At 43.8% G+C, this 7,288-nt stretch overlaps 1 protein-coding gene across 8 annotated transcripts in view; it reads right to left on the reverse strand.

The window, feature by feature from the left end:
- The window catches only part of DOCK7 (dedicator of cytokinesis 7), a 204,520-nt gene that overhangs the window by 196,293 nt on the left and 939 nt on the right, over positions 1-7,288 (reverse strand). The window lies entirely within an intron of this gene.

A 7,288-nucleotide genomic window follows, 5' to 3' on the forward strand; every position in this document is an offset into this window, starting at 1 on the left:
TGTCATTTGCAACCAAAAGATTTCCTCTGTAAAAAGCCACTGAAAACGTAGTGAGACATCTAGAGTGGTTGCCAAAGGGATCCAAATACTGCAACCCACAAGTGAAGGGGAGTTAACTCTCTGAGTGCACTGAATTGACTAAAGGAAAAGAGGACGCAGGAGAAAAGCAGGTAGATAAATTTCCTCTTCTTCCAGACTTCCATCTACTGATCTGAGGAACTATTCCTCTGTCCAAAGATAGCCTGTGTGGCCAAGCAAGCACACCTTCCAAACAATCTCTCTCCAGCACTTTGTGAAGCAGTGGCCAACGAGATGAGGTATCACCTTACACTGTTTCCCATCCTTCTCGGCCTCACTTCCCTTTTCTCTTTTGATGCCCTGGGATTATGCCTCCCAGATAAAGCCTCAACTCTTAATTTTTGTCTCAGTCTCTGTTTTCTAGAGAAACCAGACTTAAAGAGTATCTACAAAAAAACCTACAAAACTATTAGGCTTAATATTAAATAAAATATAGAAAGCTTTCCCTTTGAGATAATAAAAAAAACGAGAGGATGCTCAAGATTAATACAATGTTGAATAGAAATGGTAATAATCTGCACAGTAATGCAAGGTAATATTCTGCAGAGCAAGACAAAAAAAAATCAGTTATAAGATTTGGATAGGAAGAAACAAAAATTCATGATTTCCAGATGAAATGTTGTCTACATAGAAAATACAAAGGAATTCACCGATACATTTTTAGAATTAACAAGAGTTTAGCAAGGTATATATATAGCTGGATACAAAATCATTATACACCTAGGAATAAATCTAACAAAAGATATGCAATAATCTTACAGAGAAAATTATAAAATTTCTTTGTACAATATAAAGACCTAAATAAATGGAGAGCTACACCATGATCGTCAATTGGAAATTCAATAACATAAGGATGTCATTTTTCCCCCAAATTGATGTATAGATTCAATGCAATCCCAATCAAATTCTGATAGGATTTGGGGGTTTTTTTGTTTGTTTTTAAACTATTTTTTTCTTTTTTTTTTTTGGTCAGGAAGATTGTCCCTGAGCTAACATCTGTGCCAATCTTCCTCTATTTTGTATGTGGGATGCCACCACAGCGTGGCTTGATGAGTGGTGTGTAGGTGCGTGCCTGGGATCTGAACCTGCAAACCCCAGGTCACCGAAGCAGGATGCGCAAACTTAACCTCTACCCCACCAGCCGGCACCTCCTGTTTTAGAGTCTACCAAAAAAAAATCAAAAGAGCCAGCCTGGTGGTGTGGTGGGTAAGTTTATGTGTTCTGCTTTGGCGGCCCGGGGTTCACAGGTTCAAATCCCGGGCACGGATCTAGCACTGTTTGTCAAACCATGTTGTGGCAGCATCCCACATAAAACAGAGGAAGACTGCCGCAGATGTTAGCTCAGCAACAATCTTGCTCAAGCAAAACAAGAAGATGATTGGCAACAGATGCTAGCTCAGGGCCAATCTCCCTCACCAAAAAAAAAAAAAAAAAAAAAGACTGATAAATCGCATTAAAACTGAAAACTTAGTTTTCAAAAGACTCCATAAAAAGGATTAAAACTACATGGTGGGAAAAAATATTTGCAACACAAATAATCAATAAATGACTAACACACTGAATGGATATAAAGTACTCACACAAACCAGTAAGAAAGAATCCAAATGGAAAAAACAAGGGGGAGGGCAAGGACTTAAATCAGCAATTTACAAAAGAGTAAATTCAAACAGTCAATAAACATACAAAACTGGGCTCAATCTCATTAGTAATCAAGAAAATAGAAAGCAAGACTTTTTTTTTCAGATTGGCACCTGAGCTAACAACTGTTACCAATCTTTTTTTTTCTACTTTTTCTCCCCAAATCCCCCCAGTACATAGTTGTATATTTTAGTTGTAGGTCCCTCTAGTTGTGGCATGTGGTACGCCGCCTCAGCGTGGCCTGATGAGCGGTGCCATGTCCACGCCCAGGATCCCAACAAGCGAAACCCCGGGCCGCTGAAGCCGAGTGCGTGAACTTAAGCACTCCGCCACGGGGCCGGCCCCCAAAGTAAGACTTTATAAGAAGACAGCATCAGGCATCCACCAGATTGGCAAAAATGAAAAAGTTGGCAATACCAAAGGACGGAAACTCTGTAAAGCAACACTGCTGTGGGAGTGTAAATTTCTACAGCTATCTTGGAAAACCATTTGGCATCACCTAAAAAACTTGTTAACAAATAAAACTGCTATGAAGAGCAATAAAATACCTAAGACTCAACTCTACACCTGAGTATACCCCAGGGAAACTCATGCGCACGTGTACCAGAAAATATGCATAGGAATATTCATAGGAACACTGTTTTTATAGTCAAAAACTGGAAACAACCCAAATGTCCATCTGGTGTAGAACGTAAAATTGGGGTATACTTATACAATGAAATAATAAATACAAAGCAATGAAAATGAATGAACATCATGAAGCTCTCAGATATAATTTTGGGCAAAAGAAAGAAAAGCATACAAACATACTGTATGATTCTCTTCAAATGAATTCAAAAACAGAAAAACTAATATTGCTTTGGGATACGTTCATAGGTGGTAAGAATAAAGAAAAACAAGGAAATAGTTATCCCAAAAGTCAAAAGAGTGGATTGGAGGAGTCTGAAGAAAAGGTAAGATTTAGAAAAGAAGAGGAAGGACAGATCAAAAAGAAAAGACAACAGAATAGTCCTAGAGATGGAAATGAGCAAAGCATTTGCAGGCAGGCAGTGCAAACAGCAGACCAACTGGTCCAAAATGTAAGCTAGAAAATAAATCCCCAGAGGAGGACCAGATTAGAGAGGATTTTAAAATGCAAGCAAGAGTTTGGATTTAACACCATAAGAAATCACTATATATTCTGAACAAAAGAATACCATGATAAAAGCTGTGCTTCCCTTACAACCCATCTGAATTAGAGAAGGGAGAGACTAGATCAGCTACGACCATGTCGTGGTCATCTAGAAGTGAGGTAATAAAAGATGCTCCAAGGTGGCACGGTTCCATTCACCCAAACACTTATGTGTCAGTATACACAGATCCCGTGCTAAGCACTGGAGATAAAAAGACCTAGACCAGCCATCAAAGAGCTCTGAAAAGCAACATAAAACAGGAGGGAGGGTGGGGGGGCAGGCATGAGAAATTTTTTTTTAAAGTAGCTCATGAAATCAGTGATGAAGTAAAGAAAAAAGTCAAAGGTTGCTAATCCTCAAGGGTTCTATAATTCAAGTACACAGAAGGCACCACAGTAAGCACAGCCATACGGCCCAAGGATTGATGAGGAGGAGAACAAGCAGGAAGTGGTTATGATTATACCACATATATGTGAGAAATGGGACTAGAAAAGAAAAAGGAATGATTGGTTGGCAGCTAGAAATGCCAGAAGGTTCAATGGTTCTTTGTTTTATGATGAGAAAGGCACAGTAAGTCTTATGGTTTAAGGGAAACATCCATAAAAAGAAACAAATTGAAGATGCTAGAAAGGAAAGGGAAAATTTTGAGATCAAGGTTCTGAGGGAGGTGGCAAGGTATGGGATTCAAAGAACAATAAAACAGGTAAGCTTTAGGGACAAGATACCTTTCAGGCTCAAGAGAAAGATAGTTAATGACATATTGGGGCAGTAGTATGCTGTGGTTAAAATGAAGGACTCATGTTAGATGGTCTCAAACTTTTCAGTAAAAGATGAGGTAGGGAAACAAAGATGGTAAATTCGAGAAATGACATGGAGCAAACCTCAATTCAAGTGAGAATACATTAATTAATAAAAAGTCACCTCTGGACTGTTCTAGTCTCCCAAAAGGTCGGGGAGTTGTATGTGTCCAAAGTGATGAACCAGGCAGCAGTGAAGTAGTTGATACTATGTGGAAAGGATTTACTTTGGTCAAGAGTGAGATAATGAACAGAACAAAGTAGATTTCAGTAGATTCAAAGGCTGGGCCTTTCCAGCTAGAGTTATGAACAGATTCAAGACTAAAAACAACAGAGGTTATAAATAAGCCTATATTCAGGAAATTCTACTCATGTAAGATTTTCCTCAGAAATAAAGACCTGATGGAAGTCTTTCATTAAATTCTGCTTCTTAGGCAGCAAAATGATACCCAGTTAACAAAGGAAAGACTAAGAAGGCAAGGGTAACTTTTGGGATGCTAACAGTGGTACTGTTAGAATATCTGGAACTACCACAGAAAATATTCTGCAAAAAGAAACATAGCTGAATAAAAAAGAGCATAAGATCTGAAATCAGAGGACTAGTGTTTGAGTCCCAATTTAGACAAATAATCTCATACTCTCTAGGCCTCAATGCCTCATCTGGATTACGGGAATGATAATTCTAGTAATAGAGCTGGCCCTGATGGCCTAGCGGTTAAAGTTCGGTGCACTCCGCTTTGGTGGCCTGGGTTCGCTTCATGACTTATCTGTCAGTAGCCATGCTGTGGTGGCAGCTCACATAGAAGGACTTACAACTAAAATACACAACTATGTACTGGGGCTTTGGGGAGGGAAAAAAACAAATAATAAATAATAAGAATAGTAAATAATAGAATAATAATAGCAGCAGCTAATATTTTTTGAATGCTTGTTATATTTCAGGCACGGTTCTAAGTCTTTTACATGTATTAACTAATTTAAGCCTCACATTAACGCTATGAAGGTTTTTATCCCCGTTTTACTGACGAGGAAACCAAGATAGAGAGATTAGATCAACTGCCCAGAATTACACGGCTATTATATGATATAGGCAGAATTTCAACCTGTGCAATGTGACCTGGAGTCTGTCTTCTTTACTATGTTCTTCTGTTTCTCTGGGTTATGAAGATGAGAATATAGTAAAAAGTGCTTTAAGTATAAACAAATATTCATCATTATTGATGAATATCAAGTGAAAGGACAAAATAATCCAAACAAAATCCTAGATCATTAATCTACAGTCAACATTCCATAAATTGTACCTATTATATGCTAAGGGGTACTTATAAAGGTTAATAACGCACGTGCCTTGTCCTCAAAAAGTAGGGAGACTAGACAAGAGGCAATACTTGATACGGACAAAATAAACATGCTGCTGTTCCAGGATGAGCTAAGGTAAGTAGTACAATCAGTGATACAAAATAAAGAGCTTTGAGAAATAAATCATCAAATGACAGTCTCAAAAAATAACAGCACTAAATGCAAAGGGTTAGATAATAACTGAGCCAGAACAGATCAGTTTAATTCTTTTTAAAGTTAAGGTTTCTGATCATAAAGCTTTTAAAAAAAATAAAGCTTTAAATAGCAATAGGTTTTTCACAGAGCAACAAATTTCATATATGCACATGATAAAAAGGATTATCACTTCCCAGAGAAGGTCCTAAGCCTATAAACACTATAATAAAAAAACAGTTGATACTTACTGGGCACTTATTATGTAAAAAACACTGTTCCAAGCACTTTACAGGTACTGATTTCCTTAATCCTCACAACCACCCTATAAGGTAGACCCTACTGACATCCCCACTTTATAGACAGGAAGCCAGGCAGAAGTGAGGTGAGGTGGGTCTACTCAGCGAGGGGCAGCGCTAGGACGTCAAGCTCAGGCAGCTTGTCTCCAGTTGGTACTACACTTCCTCAAGGAGGAAATTGAGAAGCAGAACAAGAATTTATTCAGAAGTGTTGCTCAGCCATATTTGGTAACAAGGGGGAAAGCACCTTCCATTCACAAAAAGCAGACAACACTTCATCATCTACAGCGGTTCTGTCCTTGGTCTTCCCTCCAAACTAAGTCTGCACGTTCCTCCTGGACTATCTCATCCACTTCTCTGGTTTCCACAATTCGGCTTGCTGCCGACTCGCAAATCCTCGTCTCTAGCCCTGTCTCTGTCTGCACCCCACACCTGCACCAACAACCTAACAGGCATTTCTGTGAAGCTCCGCGAGCACCTCAAAAGCGGCAGGTCCAAAGTGCACCAGCATCTCCAGCCCGCCTCAGTCCCACCCGCAGACCCCGTCTCCTTCTGCACCCCCTCACCTCCGAGACTGCCTCCAGCACCACAGGGGGCCCAGGTCACAAAACTGGGGACCAGCCCAGACTGCCCGTCCTCCTGGCCTTCCATATCCAATCAGCTACCAATCGTCGCCTCCCAGGGTCTCCGAGTCCAGCGCCTGCCTTAATTTTACAGTTTTACAAAGCCACGCTCACTTGAAGGTTGCGTGGGCGTGCAAACTGATTATCTTTCTGCAAACGGTTATCTCTTGGGGGGGTGTCTGTCCTCTCTCTCGAGCACACACTCCACGAATGGAGAGCAGACACTGCACCGTTCACAGCTCGCCGTCGCGACACTGCTGTGACACCCATCTTCCAGGCGAGGAACCCAAAACTTAGGAGCCGCTGAGAAGGCCGAGCACGCGCCGCGCCGCCTCCCAAGGAGACGACGAAACGCGTGTCTCAGAGCGCGAATGAAGAAAAAATAAGCACAAAGCTAAAATTAGAGAGATGCTAGCTTTAAATCAAAAATGCGCCAAAACGGAGTTCAACTATGGAAGCCCGGGCAGGTAAGGACGGGCCTGTTCGGTAGATCCCAAAATCTCCAAGAACCGTCGGCAAAAGGCCCAGAGCCAGAGAAACACCGTTGTCAAAAAAGGAACACATTTGCCTCCTTTCTGTCTTTTCTTGGCACCTCGTAATTCACAGAAATATGGTCTTTTCAGAGCCAGAAACGTCTCGTGTCTCCTGCAGTCGGAGATCCCACAAAGACGTCCCACCGCCGCGGGGAGCCCCGCCGGAGCTCAGCCTCCAGACCGGGGTGCGGGGAGGGGCAGGCGGCCCCGCGGACGGCCCCACAGCCCCCCTCGGAGCTGGCCCCACAGGCCCTGCCCCACAGCCCCCCGCGGAGCTGGCCCCACAGACCCCCGCGCACCAGCCCCGCGGAGACGGCCCCACAGCCCCGGCCCCAAGCCCCCAGGCACCCGCCCGCTCCGGCCGCACGTCTCCGGGGCGCGGCCGAGGGGCCCGCGCGCTCCTTTTGTGCGGCGGGCGGGGGCGGGCGCCGCGGCCACCGGCCCGGGCGGGGACACAAAGAATGCTGGAGGCGCGGCCCGGCGGCCGACCAGCCCCACGCGCTGCGAGGCGCTGCCGCGGGAGCCCGGGCCGCGCTGAGGCGGGTCCGCGGGCCGAAGGAGAGCCGGCCGGGCCGAGGGAGGGCCGAGAGAGCCGGGTCTGAGGCAGGCGGCCGCCGCCCACCGGGCCGCGGCCCCCGGCGCCCGCGCCGCCACACC

Source organism: Equus quagga, chromosome 18, assembly GCF_021613505.1.
Source record: "Equus quagga isolate Etosha38 chromosome 18, UCLA_HA_Equagga_1.0, whole genome shotgun sequence".
NCBI lineage: Eukaryota > Metazoa > Chordata > Mammalia > Perissodactyla > Equidae > Equus > Equus quagga.